We start from the raw sequence: 20,046 nt of genomic DNA, 5'->3' as shown, positions 1-20,046 counted from the left end.
CCTTCTGGCTTACTTCACTTGTATAATAGGCTCCAGTTTCATCCATCTCATTAGAACTGATTCAAATGTATTCTTTTTAATGGCTGAGTAATACTCCATTGTGTATATGTACCACAGCTTTCTTATCCATTCATCTGCTGATGGACATCTAGGTTGCTTCCATGTCTTGGCTATTATAAACAGTGCTGCGATGAACATTGGGGTACACGTGTCTCTTTCCCTTCTGGTTTTCTCAGTGTGTATGCCCAGCAGTGGGGTTGCTGGATCATAAGGCAGTTCTATTTCCAGTTTTTAAGGAATCTCCACACTGTTCTCCATAGTGGCTGTACTAGTTTGCATTCCCACCAACAGTGTAAGAGGGTTCCTTTTCTCCACACCCTCTCCAGCATTTATTATTTGTAGACTTTTTGATCAAGCCATTCTGACTGTGTGAAATGGTACCTTAGTGGTTTTGAAAAGGCAGAGGAACCAGAGATCAAATTGCCAACATCCACTGGATCATGGAAAAAGCAAGAGAGTTCCAGAAAAACATCTGTTTCTGCTTTATTGACTATGCCAAGGCCTTTGACTGTATGGATCACAATCAACTGTGGAAAATTCTGAAAGAGATGGGAATACCACACTACCTGACCTGCCTCTTGAGAAACCTATATACAGGTTAGGAGGCAACAGTTAGAACTGGATATGGAACAACAGACTGGTTCCAAATAGGAAAAGGAGTATGTAAAGGCTGTATATTGTCACCCTGCTTATTTAACTTATATGCAGAGTACATCATGAGAAATGCTGGGCTGGAGGAAGTGCAAGCTGGAGAAATGTCAATAACCTTAGATATGCAGAAGACACCACCCTTAAGGCAGAAAGTGAAGAGGAACTAAAAAGCCTCTTAATGAAAGTGAAAGAGGAGAGTGAAAAAGTTGGCTTAAAGCGCAACATTCAGAAAACTAAGATCATGGCATCTGGTCCCATCATTTCATGGCAAATAGATGGGGAAACAATGGAAACAGTGTCAGACTTTATTTTTGGGGGCTCCAAAATCACTGCAGATGGTGATTGCAGCCATGAAATTAAGACACTTACTCCTTGGAAGGAAAGTTATGACCAACCTAGATAGCATATTCAAAAGCAGAGACATTACTTTGCCAACAAAGGTTCGTCTAGTCAAGGCTATGGTTTTTCCATTGGTTATGTATGGATGTGAGAGTTGGACTGTGAAGAAAGCTGAGCACTGAAGAATTGATGCTGTTGAACTGTGGTGTTGGAGAAGACTCTTGAGAGTCCCTTGGACTGCAAGGAGATCCAACCAGTCCATTCTAAAGGAGATCAGTCCTGGGTGTTCTTTGGAAGGACTGATGCTAAAGCTGAAACTCTAATACTTTGGCCACCTCATGCGTAGAGTTGACTCCTTGGAAAAGACTCTGATGCTGGGAGGGATTAGGGATGACAGAGGAAGGGATGGTGGATGGCATCACCAACTCGATGGACATGAGTTTGAGTGAACTCCAGGGGTTGGTGATGGATAGGGAGGCCTGGCGTGCTGCGGTTCATGGGGTTGCAAAGAGTCGGACATGACTGAATGACTGAACTGAACTGAACTGAATGTTTTTAAATCAAAATAAAGTCACTTCACAACACATAAAAATCCAGAAGATTTTACAGGTAACGATAACAAATATACAAGAAACAAATATTAAGAACTGATGCAAACTATTTCAGATAATAGAAAAAGTGTGCCTTTCCCTGAATCTGTCTAAAGTTAACATAATCTTAATACAAACTGTAATCTTAATATAATCCTAATATAAACAAGCTATATAATCTTAATACAAACTTAAAAAATACTTTCTTTGTCTTACACAGTATGAGAAATAACACTGAGCCATTTTTACTTACAAACCAAATTATTGGCAAACCAACATATTTTTAAAACCCAAGTTTGGGTTACTGAAGAAATCAGATCAGATCAGATCAGTCGCTGAGTCGTGTCCAACTCTTTGCGACCCCATGAATCGCAGCACGCCAGGCCTCCCTGTCCATCACCAACTCCCGGAGTTCACCCAGACTCACGTCCATCGAGTCAGTGATGCCATCCAGCCATCTCATCCTCTGTCATCCCCTTCTCCTCCTGCCCCCAATCCCTCCCAACATCAGAGTCTTTTCCAGTGAGTCAACTCTTCGCATGAGGTGGCCAAAGTATTAGATTTTCAGCTTTAGCATCATTCCTTCCAAAGAAATCCCAGGGCTGATCTCCTTCAGAATGGACTGGTTGGATCTCCTTGCAGTCCAAGGGACTCTCTAGAGTCTTCTCCAACACCACAGTTCAAAAAAATCTATTAATTTCATCCACCCTACAAAAAAATCAAATGAGACTAGAATACATGAGTACGTCAAACACTGAATTACTGAATGTTTTATGCAATTGTTTTATAATCAAAACTCAAGTAAATCTCACAGTAGAATTTAACTCAATGAATATCTGAAGAAATGCTAGAGCAACCAACATTCTTAATGGTGAAATATAAAAAATAGTCCCTTCAAAAAATCAAGGATGCCTGCTAGTTTCTATTAAAAATTGCCACAATACCTGTGAAAAGGTCATTATTAACCTCAGATGACAGACTTGTTTGCAGAAAAAAGCCAATAAAAGTCTATAGACAGGTAGTAAGTTAGAAGTACTTATTATGTTGATGAAAAGCGAGAGTGAAAGTGTTAGTTGCTCAGTCCCGTCTGACTCTTTGAGACCCCATAAACTGTAGCCCGCCAGGCTCTTCTGTCCATGGATTTCTCCAGGCAAGAATACTGGAGTGAGTTGCCATTCCATTCTCCAGGGGATCTTCCCGAGCCAGGGATCGAATTTGGGTCTCTTGCATTGCAGGAAGATGCTTTACCATCTGAGCCACCAGGGAAACCCAGTATGTTGATAAGGTAGTATATAGAGAAATGCAATGTTTTTCCTATATTTAATAAAAGTAATTGGACACGACTGAGCGACTGAACAGTACTGAACTGAATCAATGGCAGTTTAAAACATACAATTTTCTGTGTGTGCACACATTTATACACTCATGTACCATTATATGTATATAGTCCCTAACAAATGTATTGTTTGCAACAAAATTAAGGTGTTCAGACTTGCCCTAAGTGATTTATTCTGTGTAATACTGATGTAAAGGACAGATATACAGACGAAGAGAATAGAAACTTTGATACAGACCAATTCAGAATAGAAGCCTGATAGGTGACAGAAATGATCCTGCAAGTCAACTGAGAGATGGACTATTCGGTAAATGGTACTGGATCACGGACTATCCATATAGGGGAAACCAGGATGCCTACCATATACCCTACACAAAAATCCACTCTTAAGTGTATTAAAGATGTAAATGTAAAAAGCAAAAGTTAACCTTTAGAAGGCAATTGAAATTACCTTTATGACTTGGAGGTGGAGAAATTTTGCCAAATAAGAATCAAGAAACAAACTAGAAGGGAAGAGAAATTAAACTGTATCATTAACAAAAGAGTTTGCATTCAGAGTACATGAAGTCTACAAAATGGTAACAGTAGACAAGCTAATCAATGTAAAAACAGAAAATATAGATAGAATAGGCATTTAAGAGAAAAAGAATCCCAAACAGCCTTTAAGACATGTAAAAATATTCAACTTCAGCATAAAAAGGTAAATGCAAATTAAGGTCACAATAAGATATTATTTTACACCACCAGAGAAGCAATAATTTAAGCTGAAGTCTGACAATATCAAGAGTTACCAAAACTGTGGAATAACTGGAATTTATACTCTCCTGAAAGGAATATAAATTAGTATAGTCATATGGCCCAGCAATTCTCTTCCTGGGTTTATATTCTTCAGAAATATCCTCAAGTGTACACAAGGGAACAGAGATAAAATGTAGATGTTCATAGTAGTATAGTCTCTCTCCATATATATATGCATATGTACATACATACATATATATACACACATTTTAAATGGAGACAACCTGTATATCAGAAAGATAAATGATAAATGCATGCAATAAAATACTACCCAAATTAAAATGACCTGAACAAAAACTTACACCATTATAAATATGTTAGAAAAAATACAAAAATGTATTAAAATATGGAAATGTAGCAAGGGTTTTCAAAAGGCAAAACAGAAAGGCATAAACATATTTAAATATATAAAAGATGGTATTTACACACACACACACACACACACAGAGGAACACAAACAGTAATGTAAGTACAAGCAAAAGCAAGAAAAATAAGAACACCAAATTCAGGCTAATGTTAACACAGGGAACGGAAGAGATTCTACCAGTGAAGATAATACAGGAAGAATTCAACTCTATTGTCAATATTCTACCTTTTAATGTTAGCATGGGGATATTTATACTTATAAGTTCAGTTGCTCAGTCATGTCTGACTCCTTGTGACCCCCTGGACTGTACAACGCAAGGTCTCCCTGTCTATCACCAACTCCCAGAGCTTGCTCAAACTCATGTCCATCAAATCAGTGATGCCATCCAACCATCTCATCCTCTGTTGTGCCCTTCTCCTCCTGCATTCAATCTTTCCCAGTATCAGGGTCTTTTCTAATGAGTCAGCTCTTTGCATCAGGTGGCTAAAGTATTGGAGCTTCAGCTTCAGCATCAGTCCTTCCAATAAATATTCAGGACTGATTTCCTTTAGGCTGACTGGTTTGATCTTGCAGTCCAAGGGACTCTCAAGAGTCTTCTCCAACACCACATATCAAAAGCATCGAGTCTTCAGTGCTAAGTTTTCTTTATGATCCAACTCTTACATCCATACATGATTACTGGAAAAAGCATACCTTTGATTATACGAACCTTTGTTGACAAAGTTGGTGAACAAATGTCTAGGTTTGTTGGTCAAATGTTTAGTTGGTCAAATGTCTAGGTTGGTCATAGGTTTTCTTTCAAGAAGCAAGCATCTTTTCATTTCATGGCTGCAGTAACCATCTGCAGTGATTTTGGAGCCCAAGAAAATAAAGTCTCTCACTATTTCCGTTGTATCCCCATCTATTTGCCATGAAGTGATGGTACTGGATGCCATGATCTTTATTTTCTGAATGCTGAGTTTCAAGCAGGCTTTTTCACTGCCCAGTTTCACTTTCATCAAGACTCTAATTTAGTTCTTCACTTTCTGCCATAAGGGTGGTGTCATCTGCATATCTGAAGTTACTGATATTTCTCCTGGCAATCTCAATTTCAGTTTGTGCTTTATCCAGCCTGGCATTTCTCATGACATAGTCTGCATATAAGTTAAATAAGTATAATGACAATATACAGCCTTGATGTATTCCTTTCCCAATTAGGAACCAGTCCATTGTTCCATGTCCGGTTCCAGTTGTTGTTTCTTGATGTGCATACAGACATCTCAGAAGACAGGTAAGGTGGTCTGGTATTCCCATCTCTTTAAGAGTTTTCTGGTTTGTTGTGATCCTCACAGTCAAAGGCGTTAGTGTAGTCAATGAAGCAGATGTTTTTCTGGAACTATCTGGCTTTTTTGATGATCCAACAGATGTTTTCAATTTGATCTCTTGTTCCTCTCCCTTTTCTAAGTCCAGCTTGAACCTTGGGAAGTTCTCAGTTCATGTACTGTTGAAGCCTAGCTTGGAGAATTTTGAGCATTACTTTGCTAGCATGTGAGATGAGTGCAATTGTGTGGTGGTTTGAGCATTCTTTGGCATTGCCTTTCTTTGGGACTGGAATGAAAACTGACCTTTTCCAGTCCTGTGGCCACTGCTGAGTTTTCCAAATTTGCTGGCATATTGAGTGCAGCACTTTCACGGCATCATCTCTTAGGATTTGAAATAACAACTGGAATTCCATCACCTCCATCAGCTTTGTTCATAGTGATGCTTCCTAAGGCCCACATGACTTTACACTCCCAGGTGAGTGATCACACCTTCGTGGTTATCTGAGTCATTAAGATCTTTTTTGTATAATTCTCTGTGTAGTCTTGCCACCTCTTCTTAATATTGTCTGCTTCTGTTAGGTCCATGCCATTTCTGTCCTTTATTGTGCTCATCTTTGCATGAAATATTCCCTTGGTATCTCTAATTTTCTTGAAGAGATCTCTAGTCTTTCCCATTTTATTGTTGTCCTCCATTTCTTTGCACTGATTACTTAGGAGGGCTTTCTTATCGCTCCTTGCTATTCTTTGAAACTCTTCATTCAGATGGATATATCTTTCCTTTTCTCCTTTGCCTTTCACGTCCTTTCTTTTCTCAGCTATTTGCAAGGCCTACTCATATAACCATTTTGCCTTTTTGCATTTCTTTTTTCTTGGGGATGGTTTTGATCACCAACCCCTGTACAATGCTATGAATTTTGGTCTATAGTTCTACAATCACTCTGTCTATCAGATATAATCCCTTGAATATATTTGTCACTTCTACTATATAGTCATAAGGGATTTTATTTGGGTCATACCAGAATGATCTAGTGGTTTGCCCTACTTTCTTCAATTTAAGGATGAATGTGTACTTATGTGAATCTTTATTTTGATATGTCTTGATGTTTTGCAAGTTTTAAGTAAATTTTTAACATATTCTAAAAAGATATAGCAGGCAAATTCTAATCAAAAGATGGCCCTTATTACATAATTAACATCAGAAAAAAATATATCTCTTTGCAAAGCCATTAATAGTATAAAGAGGGTCATTTTTCAGTGTAAAATGAAGACACTTAGAATTTTTGAATACATAAGTACTCAACAGTGTATCTCTGAAAAACACAAAGCAGAAGCAGATTGAAGAGACTGATAACTCCTCTGATCATAGAGAAACAATTTACACCCCTCTCTCTAACAGATAGATCAAAAAGACAAAATTAATGTTTTGAACAACAGAATTAACAAGCTTATTCTAACAACATGAACTGTTTATACACATTTTCTACATATTTTTTGCCAAGATAAATAATATAAAACTTAAAAAATGATTTCTATTATGCTAAGAGTAATTGGGATTCCCTGGTGGCTCAGACAGTAAAGAATCCATCTATAATAGGCTTCCCAAGTGGTGCTATTGGTAGACAACCTGCCTGCCAAAGAGGAGACACAAGAGACTAGGGTTCAGTCCCTGGGTCGGGAAGATTCCCTGGAGGAGGGCAGGGCAACCCACTCCAATATTCTTGCCTAGAGAATCCCCATGGACAGAGGAGCCTGGAAGGCTAGAGTTCACAGGGTCACAAAGAGCTGGACATGACTGAAGTGACTTAGCACAAATGCATGCAATGCAGGAGACCTAGGTTTGATCCCTGGATCAGGAAGAGCCTCTGGAGAAGGGAATGGCTACCCGGTCCAGCGTTCTTGCCTGGAGAAGTCCATGGACAGAAGAGCCTGGTGGGCTAATAGTCCTTGGGGTCATAAAGAGTTGGACACTGAGCAACTAACACTTTCACTTCCAAGAGGAATTTCAAAAGTAACTAAAAATAGCTGGAAATATTAACACCCATATTAGGAAAATGATAAAGTTTCACTGATGGATATAAAAGTGATCTAAATAAGTAGAAGATTTAAAATGCTGATGGGTGAGAAGATATACTACAAAAAAAGGCAATTTTTCTAAGTAAAACTTCATATTCAATGAAATTGCAATCAAATATCAACTGCATTTTTCATGAGACTTAATAAATTAATTCTAAATTCAGAGACAAAAAAAAAAAAAAGACCACAAATAGTAAAAACTAATTTGGCATAAAAGAATGAAGAGAGTTGATTTACATCATTTGAATTAGTTATTAGTTCAAGGACAGAAAAAGAGACCAGTGGAAAAGAAAAAGGTGCCCCTAAAGAGACTCATAACAATATAGAACTTGTATATGAGAGAGCTGATATTATAAATCCGTGAGTGAAAGATAGAGTATTCCCTTCATACATATGAAGGGAAAATATGTGTCAGTTCAGTTCAGTCGCTCAGTCATGTCCGACTCTTTGCCACCCCATGAATCACAGCATGCCAGGCCTCCCTGTCCATCACCAACTCCCGGAGTTCACTCAGACTCACGTCCATCAAGTCAGTGATGCTATCCAGCCATTTCATCCGCTGTCGTCCCCTTCTCCTCCTGCCCTCAATCCCTCCCAGCATCAGAGTCTTTTCCAATGAGTCAACTCTTCGCATGAGGTGGTCAAAGTACTGGAGTTTCAGCTTTAGCATCATTCCTTCCAAAGAAATCCCAGGGCTGATCTCCTTCAGAATAGACTGGTTGGATCTTCTTGCAGTCCAAGGGACTCTAAAGAGTCTTCTCCAACACCACACTTCAAAAGCATCAATTCTTCAGCGCTCAGCCTTCTTCACAGTCCAACTCTCACATCCATACATGACCACAGGAAAAATGTGTAGTATAGAAATTTTACCATGCTTAAATCAAAACTCAGATCTATTAAAGGCATAAAAATTTTTAAAGTTTTGCTTTCCACATTTGTAAATAAAGGAGGCTATTTTTATGGCATCTCAGTAATGAAGACATTTATTTAACAAGACATGAAAAGTATATACAAACCATAAAAAAAGATTAATAAGCATGCTGAAATCTTGTAAAGATACAATTTTGAAAGCCCACATATGCAAAGTAAAAAGAAAAGCCACAGGCTGGGAAAAGACATCTGCAATACATATAACAAAAAATTACTGCTATAAGCCTAAGTAGAACTACTACAGAACAATATAAAACCCAATCAAAAATATATATAGGGACTTCTCTGGTAGCTCAAGTGCCTGCTAGAGCAGAGACACAGGTTTGATCCCTGGCCTGGGAAGATCCCATGTGCTGTAGGTCCATCCCATGGACCATAACTGCTGAGCATGTGCTCTAGAGCCTAGAAGCCACAACTACTGAGCCCATGTGCTTCACCACAACTGGAGAGTAGCTGTCACTTGTGGCAACTAGAGGAAAGCCACAAAACAATGAAGATCCAGTAAAGTCAACAATAATACAATTATATTTATATACATATAGATATATGTTTAACAGGTAATTCACTGACAAAGAGATCCAAATGACTAATAAACATGAAACATTTTGTCATGTTGGGGAAAATTTGTAAAGGTTATTAGAGAACCACTTGGTTGTTTTCACCAAGGCAAAAACAACACCCAGCTGTGGACGTGACTGGTGACGGAAGTAAAGACCGATGCTGTAAAGGACAACATTGCATAGGAACCTGGAATGGTAGGTCCATGAACCAAGGCAAATTGGAAGTGGTAAAACGCAGGTGGCAAGAGTGAATATCAACATTTTAGGAATCAGGTAACTAAAATAGACTGGAGTGGGTAAATTTAACTCAGATGACCAGTATATCTACTACTGTGGGCAAGAATCCCTTAGAAGAAATGGAGTAGCCCTCATAGTCAATGAAAGAGTCCAAAATGCAGTACTTGGGTGGAATCTCAAAAACGACAGCATGATCTCTGTTCATTTCCAAGGCAAACCATTCAATATCACAGTAATCTAAGTCTATGCCCCAACCAGTAATGCTGAAGAAGCTGAAGTTGAATGGTTCTATGAAGACCTACAAGACCTTCTAGATCTAACACCGAAAAAACATATCCTTTTCGTTATAAGGGACTGGAATACAAAAGTAAGAAGTCAAGAAACACCTGGAGTAACTGGCAAATTTTGGCCTTGGGGTACAAAATGAAGCAGGGCAAAGGCTAATAGAGTTTTGCCAAGAGAATGCACTGGTCATATCAAACACCTTCTGCCAACAACACAGGAGAAGACTCTATGCATGGACATACACATTCGGTCAATACCGAAATCAGACTGATTATAATTTTTGCAGCCAAAGATGGAGAAGCTCTACACAGTCAGCAAAAACAAGACCAGGGGCTGACTGTGGCTCAAATCATGAACTCCTTATTGCCAAATTAGACTTAAATTGAAGAAAGTAGGGAAAACCACTAGACAATTCACATTTGACATAAATCAAATCCCTTGGGATTATACAGTGGAAGTGATGAATAGATTGAAAGGATTAGATCTGATAGAGTACCTGAAGAACTACGGATGGAGGTTCATGACATTGTACAGGAGGCAGTGATTAAGACCATCACCAAGAGAAAGAAATGCAAAAAGGCAAAATGGTTGTCTGAGCGGGCCTTACAAATAGCTGAGAAAAGAAGAGAAGTGAAAGGCAAAGGAGAAAAGGAAGGATATACCCATTTGAATGCAGAGTTCCAAAGAATAGCAAGGAGAGATAAGAAAGGCTTCCTTAGTGATCAATGTAAAGATAAAGAGGCAAACAACAGAATGGGAAAGACTAGAGATCTCTTCAAGAAAATTAGAGATACCAAGGGAACACTTCATGCACAGATGGGTTCGATAAAGGACAGAAATGGTATGGACCTAACAGAAGCAGAATAATATTAAGAAGAGGTGGCAAGAATACACAGAAGAACTATACAAAAAAGAACTTCATCAGCCAGATAACCATGATGGGATCACCCAACTAGAGCCAGATATCCTGGAATGTGAAGTCGAGTGGGACTTAGGAAGCATCACTACAAACAAAGCTAGTGAAGGTGATGGAATTCCAGTTAAGCTATTTTAAATCCTAAAAGATGATGCTGTGAAAGTGCTGCACTCAATATGCCAGCAAATTTGGAAGACTCAGCAGTGGCCACATTACTGGAAAAAATCACTTTTCATTCCAATCCCAAAGAAAGGCAATGCCAAAGAATGTCCAAACTACTGCAGAATTGCACTCATCTCACATACTAGCAAAGTAATGCTCAAAATTCTCCAAGCCAGGCTTCAACAGTACATGAACTGTGAACTTCCAGATGTTCAAGCTGGATTTAGAAAAGGCAGAGGAATCAGAGATCAAACTGCCAACATCCGTTGGATCATGGAAAAAGAAAGAGAGTTCTAGAAAAACATCTACTTCTGCTTTATTGAGCATGCCAAATCCTTTGACTGTGCGGATCACAACAAAATGTAGAAAATTCTGAAGGAGATGGGAATACCAGACCACCAGACCTGGCTCCTGAGAAATCTGTATGCAGGTCAAGAAGCAACAGTTAGAACTGGACATGGGACAACAGACTGGTTCCAAATCTTGTAAGGAATAAGTCAAGGCTGTATATTGTCACCGTGCTTATTTAACTTCTATGCAGAGTACATCATGAGAAACGCTGGGCTGGATGAAGCACAAGCTGGAGTCAAGACTGCTGGGAGAAATATCAATAACCTCAGATACGCAGATGACACCACCCTTACGGCAGAAAGCAAAGAACTACTAAAGAGCCTCTTGATGAAAGTGAAAGAGGAGAGTGAAAAAGCTGGCTTGAAGCTCAACATTCAGAAAATGAAGATCATAGGATCTGGTGCCATCTCTTCATGGCAAATAGATGGGGAAACAGTGGCAGACTTTATTGTTTGGGGCTCCAAAATCACTACAGATGGTGACTTCACCCATGAAATTAAAAGATTCTTGCACCTAGGAAGAAAAGTTATGACCCACTTAGACAGCATATTAAAAACCGAGACATTACTTTGCTAACAAACATCCATTTAGTCAAAGCTATGGTTTTTCCAGGTGTCATGTATGAATGTGAGAGTTGGACTATAAATAAAGCTGAGTACTGAAGAACTAATGCCTTTGAACTGTGGTGTTGGAGAAGACTCTTGAGAGTCCCTTGGACTGCAAGGAGATCAAACCAGTCCATCCTAAAGGAAATCAGTTCTGAATATTTATTGGAAGGAGTGATGCTGAAGCGGAAACTCCAGTACTTTGGCCACCTCATGTGAAGAGCTGACACATTAGAAAAGATGCTGATGCTGATAATGATTGAAGGCAGGAGAAGGGGACGACAGAGGATGAGATGGTTGGATGCCATCATCACTGATTCGATGGACATGAGTTTGAGCAAGCTCCGGGAGTTGATGATGTTCAGGGCAGCCTGGCACGTTGCAGTCCATGGAGTTGCAAAGAGTCGGACGTGCCTGAGCAACTGAACTGAACTGAGATAACCACTTTACAGTTCATCACATTTACAAAACAGTCTGGCAATACTAAGTATGAATAAATGTCTAAAAATGTGAACTTTAAAATTTTATGGGAGAAATATAAACACTATCACTTAAAAAGGAATTTTTCATTGGTATTAAAAATGTTCATTCTATTGATTTCAACTTGTGACCCCCTAGAAAAGCTTTTTTACAGGTAGTTATACACAAAGATTTTGATTATAGTTCTTTTGTAATGATGAGAATATTAGAAACAACCTAAATATTTACTAATATGAGAATTTGTGTTATAATCATGCAGTTAAGTACTATGATAGGTGAAAAGAACAAAATCAATCTACATATTAACTTGTAAGAAGTTTAAAAATAAGGTTGAATGAGAAAAATTGGTTATATTTATGCAAAATTTTAAAATATACATAAATACCATACATTGCTCATGGGCATATCATGAAGTAAAGTATTCATGGTGGTAAGTTGCTTCAGTAGTGTCCAACTCTTTGCAACCGTATGGACTGTAGTCTGCCAGCTTCCTCTGTCCATGGGGATTCTCCAGGCAAGGATACTGGAGGGGCTTGCCATGCCTTCCACCAGGGGATCTTCCCAACCCGGGGATCAAACCTGCTTCTCTTATGTCTCCTTCATTGACAGGAGGATTCTTTACTAGTGCCATATGGGAGTAAAGTATAAAGACTGACAAATATGAATGCAAATTAGAATAGTGATTTCTTCCTGGAAAGCAGGTGAAGATAATGGAAGAGGGGAGATATATAAAGACAAAACCAAAATCTGGAATTTTTCATAAGTTATGAAAATATGAACAAATGTAATCAATGTTGGTGCATCCCGGGGATCAAACCCACATCTCTTACATCTCCTTCATTGACAGGTGGGTTCTTTACCACTAGAGCCATCTGGTGAGCTGTAGTCAATGTTATCATCTATTAATCCTAGGTGAATATACAGGTATCTGTTATGTTACTCTCTGAAATACTACATTTAAAATATAAATGAATAAAAGTGACTAAAAATAATTCAAAGTTAGGTCTAAATTATGTGGGGGACATCTACTTAGGAAATTAACTGTTTTTAATGTTACATCTTTATGATTGCAATCAAAGGTATATAGGATTGGATAAAGTGTAGTCATGGCTTCCCTGGTGGCTCAGTGGTAAAGAATCCACCTGCCAATGCAGGAGATCTGGGTTTGATCCCCGGGTCAGGAAGATCCTCTGGAGAAGGAAATGGAAACCCACTCCAGTATTCTTGCCTGGGAAATCCCATGGACAGAAGAGTCTGAGGGGCTACAGTCCATGGGGTTGCAAAACAGTCAGACATATCTTAGCAACTAAACAACAACAACATGTAGTCATAAATTGAAGAGACATAAATATTTTTAATTCTGATTTGGAAAATCAGTTCAGTTCAGTTCAGTTGCTCAGTTGTGTCCAACTCTTTGTGACCCCATGGACCACAGCACACCAGGCCTCCCTGTCCATCACCAACTCCCAGAGTTTACCCAAAACTCACGTCCATTGAGTCAGTGATACCATCCAACCATCTCATCCTCGTCATCCCCTTCTCCTTGTGCCTTCAATCTTTCCCAGCATCAGGGTATTTTCAAATGAGTCAGCTCTTCGCATCAGGTGGCCAAAGTATTGGAGTTTCAGCTTCAATATCAGTCCTTCCAATGAACTCTCAGGACTGATTTTCTTGCAGTACAAAGGACTCTCAAGAGTCTTCTCCAACACCACAGTTCAAAAGTATCAATTCTTTGGTGCTCAGCTTTCTTTACAGTCCAACTCTCACATCCATACATGACTGCTGGAAAAACCATAGCCTTGTTGGCAAAGTAATGTCTCTGCTTTTTAATATGCTGTCTAGGTTGGTCATAACTTTCCTTCCAAGGAGTAAGCGTCTTTTAATTTCATGGCTTCGGTCACCATCTGCAGTGATTTTGGAGCTCCCCAAAATAAAGTCAGCCACTATTTCCCCATCAATTTGCCGTGAAGTGATGGGACCAGATGCCATGATCTTAGTTTTCTGAATGTTGAGCTTTTCTGATTTCCAGCCTCCACACTAAGATGCTCTTTCTGCAACTCTCCTCAGTCGATGGAGACATCATTCTCCCAGATGTTCTTATCAGAAAACCTGGAATTCTCCCTGACTCCTTGAACTCTCTTCCTCCCCCCATAGCCAACAAAAAGCAGTATCACTTTTCCCTCACAGTATTTTCATAATCTGGCACTTCTCATCACCTTGATTAATTCCATCATTAATTCTACTACATTTGTTAATTCCACCATCATCTCTCCTTTGAACCATCACAGCACCATGGTCAAACAATGTCATCTGTTCAAAACTCTTTGGATGATTTCTTCCGCCAGAAAAAGCTCAGGGGCTTTTAATACTTTCTGAGGCCATACATGACTTTTACTGTCTACCTTGTGCCATGAGTATACCCTGCCTGAAAGCCTTTCTACCTGCTTCCTCTGCCTAGAATGCTCTGCCTTCCTAGCCTAAACCCTTATCTTCAGGACCCTTAATAGAGAGGATTTCCCCAATCACCTATAAAATATCAAGTGCCTTTTTCCCTCCAAAGTTAACTCTTTCCAAGTAATAATTTGTAGTTAGACAGTAAGTAATTGTCCCTCCACCTAACTCCTGGTGCCTAGAAGAGTGCCTGGTACTTGGTGTTTTTCAATGAATATATGAATGAATGCCATAAATACTTGATATTCACATCAGTTTTGCCTCTAATCATATTTGCTTTGCTCTTACACTTTTGCTTTTTTACTATTCATGTAACAATCTCCACTGAGATTTCATGTCCTCAAAGTGATATATTTGCTGTATGTTTTGACTCCTATATAGATATAGCAAATGCGAATAGGAACATACCCTATTCAAGGATTATTTTGAAATAAATATAAAAGTGCCCACCCCAAAAGACAAAAGAGGTAGGCGTGTTCTGTGAGCATGTTAACATTTTTAGTGAATACATATTTTATATGCTTATATGTATTTTTATACATCTGGATGTAATGTATATCCAGGACTTACCCTCTATATAAACATGAAATAAAATTCCTTCTCTTGCTGTCCCAAATACTTGTTAAAATTCACCACTAGGGAGAACTCACAAACTGTCAATGTGTCAAGAAGAATATCTAGAAAGGGATAAGCCTATAAGAGACATAATTCTGTAAGTGGTGCTGCATGTCTGATCTGCTCATTTTTATGTGAAATTCTCAAAGAAAAATATGGTGTGATATACATAGCATCCACATATATACCTATAATAAAGATGTTGCCACAAAATATCTTTGAAGGTAAGATCAATGTCTGCTAAAGAACTGATTCAAATTAGGAATTGTACAATATTCAGTTTATTAAAAATAGTTTAATTATAAATAATATAAACAAAACTCTACCAAATCCTTCAGTGTGAGATTATGGTTACTTGCCAGTCCACTTCATTATGAGTTTTGTAACTCCATTGACCAGATGAGGGAAAAACCCACAAAGGCTTAACAAGTCAACTATTTTCTCCTCAATTTTCTCTGTCAAAAACCCAAAATCCATTCAGTTTGAACTAATATCCCCTTGCTAAAAGCTGACACACCAGGGAAAAAAAATCATGAGACTTAGTGTCTTGCAATGACAACATCTAGGTTCTAAATTGTGAAGGTTTTTTCATCAATAACTTAGTTCTAGATATTTCTGATTCTTTATATCTCTGCACAGATTTGTTCAGATGCTGGAATTGCAACTATAGTTCAATATTGTAAAGCATAGGCTTTAGATGTTTTCTATCTGGGGATAATTCTTTGATCTTTGTGTTTCAGTAATGGTGTGTTTCATAAATATCCCTTCTTACTATTAAGAAAACAATTTGTAGGATGAGTAGAACTTGAAAGAGTCCCTCACCCTTTTCTCTGGACACTTTCTAATCCCTTCTATCAGTTATTCCCCTGAAGATAGCAGCAGCAATGACTTTTGAACACTTTTTGATTTTTCTTTTGTGCTATCATCTTGTTTCTCTTTATTTTTCAAATATCTGGGTTAAGTAATAGCTAGAACCACAATAAGTACCTGATACATGCCCAGGTAAATTTTAATATATATATAGTACATATGAAAACTATAAATATTACGCATTTTTATTATGCTCATATAAATGAGCCTACCTTCCTATATTGTATATGCACCTTCAGCCTCTGGGGTATGTGGCAGTGTGGTTGGCAGCAGTATTACTATTCTCCTAACACTGAAATTGAGAAGCTGGTTCAGTGATGTGAAGCAGGATGTGACAGGTAATCTAAAGTTGGGGGACTGAAAGAAAGGCACTCTGGGAGGGAAGAGGGTTTGGCTGCAGAATGTGGACTTACAGCAGCACATGTAACAGATGAAGATTTGGTGCTATTTTTTCCACCTTCCCTCTGTTCCAAAATGTGTTTCATTAATCTCCCAGCACATGTCTGAGACCTGGAATTCTTTTGCCTTCATTTTGACAAGAATATGAGGTCAAGCAGAAGGCAATGAGAGGCATGACATGACAGAAGTAAGTAAAATTAACAAAGAGTTCCTAGTGCTATTCTGGTAGCTTCAAATTACTTTAATTGCAATAATAATTTTCTTTCTGTGAAAAACAAACAGGCTTTATTAATTAGGGTTACCCTGGCAACAAAGTCAATGAGTTACTTTTTCCTCATCCTTTTGAAAATGTGGTTCTTGTTTTATTCAATATATCTTACACATTCCTTTTCTAACCGTCATTTATAGGACTTCTATCATGGGGCCAGGATTTGGACTTGCTATCTTGAGTTTTTTAATAGACAGTCAAAACTCTTCTCTCATGTCTAGATGGGAGTCCATAAAAAGCTGAGGAATTCAGACTCTATGCTCGCTTGGCCTTTCTGAGCCAATGGAGTTATGGTGTAGTATCCCAGTCAAAGTTCCGGCTTTTGGTCCCTAGGACCCTTCTAGTAATAACTTTTCTACCTGGTTTAGTATAAGTTCTCAAAATATTTAATCTAGCCCTCCCTATTTATTGATACTGTTGTTCCTTCTTTCTATACCTTACTCCATAGGTAACACCTAGATCTGTCTATTCCATTCAAGAGTCAAGCGATAACCAGTCTGGATGACATGGCAGATGCTTATCAGGAAATTCTGGAAGATAGGGTAGGAAAGGCAGGTCAGATCTAGATTATAAGGATTCCCAGATTTCTCCCTGATTATCTCTATTTGTGGTATGGACAGTGAGAATCAGTGAAGGCTGATAAGCCTCAAGGATTGTTTAAATGAGTAATTTGGATATTTTACAGATGGATCTCAGTGTCAGGCCACACAGGCTATCTACTGCACAGCTCCTTGGGTTGTTTGTCAGTTACTGCAGTCGATGGCCCCATCTGTATAATGTGATCACCCTTATAAAATCTATGGGGGAAGTTTGCAGCTAGCTATAAAGATAAGTTTTCAGTAGTCTAGGCAAATAATTATTTGAAACAAATAAGGTTTATTTGGTTTTTGCGTAGAGATATGGAATAGGAAACTGAATTAGGACTGCTATAATTGTCTACAAATCAGAGTTAAGTGTTGGACTAGGACCTAGCAGTGAGAATAAAAGGAAATGAGTAGATGACAAAGCCATTATGAAGCAGGAAGCAACAAAATAATGACTCATTAGATGTATGGAAGAAGACAATCTGAGGAAAACTAATACAGATGACTTTGAGGTTGGCTTTTAGGGAGAGTTGAGATGATGAATAAACTTAAAGAAGATGGTTGTGTGTTTGATGTATTGTGTTTGGGGAAGATGTATAACTAATGAATAGGTGTTCTGACTCCCAATCAAAGACTTTTCCCTATTACTCTATCAAGATTTTCCACTAAAATATTCTCCTTCTCCTTTCACTTTATGCTTCTAAAAGACAAGTTACTCAATATTCTGAGCATTGATCAATTCATCAAAATTTGAAATTGAAATTGTTTAATTTCTCTTATATGTTGTCCCTCATGCATTGATTTTCAATAATAAATATTAATATCAATACCAGATATATTTGAGGAGGGAAGAATCTAATATTTAAATGTGAGCTCATGCTGTCAGTCACAATGATAGAAATTACACATTTAATTTAACCACAACTATTTTCTGTACTTACAAGTCAGAAAACTGGCTGATAGAAGTGAATCAAATACCCAAGTTTCCCTGACTAGAAAATTATGGGGTTGAGATTCAAGTCTGGGGTAAAATATAGAGGCTTTCCCTGTCCACTCTTAGTAGATAACATCTCAGCATGCTGCTGCTAAGTTGCTTCAGTCGTGTCCGACTCTGTGTGACCCCAGAGACTACAGCCCACCAGGCTCCCCCGTCCCTGGCATTCTCCAGGCAAGAACACTGGAGTGGGTTGCCATTTCCTTCTCCAATGCATGCAAGTGAAAAGTGAAAGGGAAGTCGCTCAGTTGTGTCCAACTCTTAGCGACCCCATGGACTGCAGCCCACCAGGCTCCTCCGTCCATGGGGTTTTCCAGGCAAGAGTACTGGAGTGGGGTGCCATTGCCTTCTCCCAATATCTCAGCATAGATAGTTCTAAATGTGTTGAGGCTGCTGGAAGAAATAGGAAGTAAAAGCAATATTTATTTTTCCTCTTGACTTCACTTTTTTTGCTATAAACATTGTAAGTTTTCTTTAAACTGGACACTACTAAGTGAAGCTCTTAGGGCATATAGCAATCTGACTGGGTTTTGTGTGTTCATCTGAAATCTCCAAGTTACATTATTGAAGGGTTCGCCACTATAATTATCACAGGTTAGGTGCACCTATTCCAATAGATTAGTCTCAAATCATCTCAAGTCTAACAAACTGTTTCCTCTAAGCAAAACCAACACAAAACATACTGCCTGGTCTAAAGTAAGAGTTGTTGTTCAGTCACTCAGTCGTGTCTGACTCTTTGCTAGGCTGCCTAATAAGTAAGCCAATTAGACTCTGGGTGTATGCTTCTTGATGTTAGCGACATGAAAGAACTACTTCACAGTGGAGGCACAGGATACTTGAATAGTAATGGTAATTAAGGGTGAGCAAACTCATTAATATTATGATAAGCCTGCAGTTAAAGAGAGACCAGCTGTGCCCCCAAGACACTGTAGAAACTGGTATGAAACTGTTCTAAAGGATATGAATGGGAAATAATGTATTCTATTTTATACATCAAATTTGGTTAAATGCATTCATGTTTTAATTTTAAAATCATTAGTGAACCACTTATTGGATATCAAGCTTCATGTTAGGGCCTAAAGATGACAAAGTGAAACAGAACAGGGTACTGCCCATAAGAACCTTCCAGTAACCTAAAGAAACCAAAGAGGAATCAATCTGGCCCTCTTTGTCAGTAAATCACATCTATGTCTATAGAATTGACCACTATGAATGAAAATTTGAAGAAAAAACAACAGAGGAGAAAAAATTAGTCATATACCATTAACCATTCTAGGAAAGCAGAAGATCACATGTATCTTGTGAGTTTGCAGAAGTGCCATTTTTTGGCCAAGATTTTCTGTTATGACTGTAAAGAAAAATAAAAATTCAAACTAGTATTTCTGGGGGAAGAAATGGCAAAGAGATTTCAGGTTCTTTGTTTTCACAGACCAATCATCTGTGAATGGATAAGGAAGGGAAGCCAATTGATATGACAGGCAGAAGTTGCCCAGGCCAAGATACACCATCAAAACCCACTGCAGTCCTAAGAAACTCCAGCCTCTGAAGGTGCAAGTAGAGTCTAGAAAACTCACAACCTTGAGAGAAAATATCCAGTCACTGCTGATTTAGAAACAGAAAATACACTGGGTGTCCCCCAGGTTGGAGGGTCTCCAAATGTTGAGTGTTTCCTGTGGCAAAGAGGAACACAGAGCAGCTCTGGTCTGGGAGGGGGCTCAGGAACTAAGGAATAGAAAGGCCCAGGTGGCATTTCCCATAATAATGGAAAACCAATCTTTCATTAAATTAAAAATTTAGATATTTCTTATCCCATACTTTCTAGTC

The sequence above is a fragment of the Bos mutus genome, chromosome 1 (genome assembly GCF_027580195.1).
Source record: "Bos mutus isolate GX-2022 chromosome 1, NWIPB_WYAK_1.1, whole genome shotgun sequence".
In the NCBI taxonomy this organism is placed as follows: Eukaryota; Metazoa; Chordata; class Mammalia; order Artiodactyla; family Bovidae; genus Bos; species Bos mutus.
Note: the sequence above shows the minus strand (reverse complement) of the source record.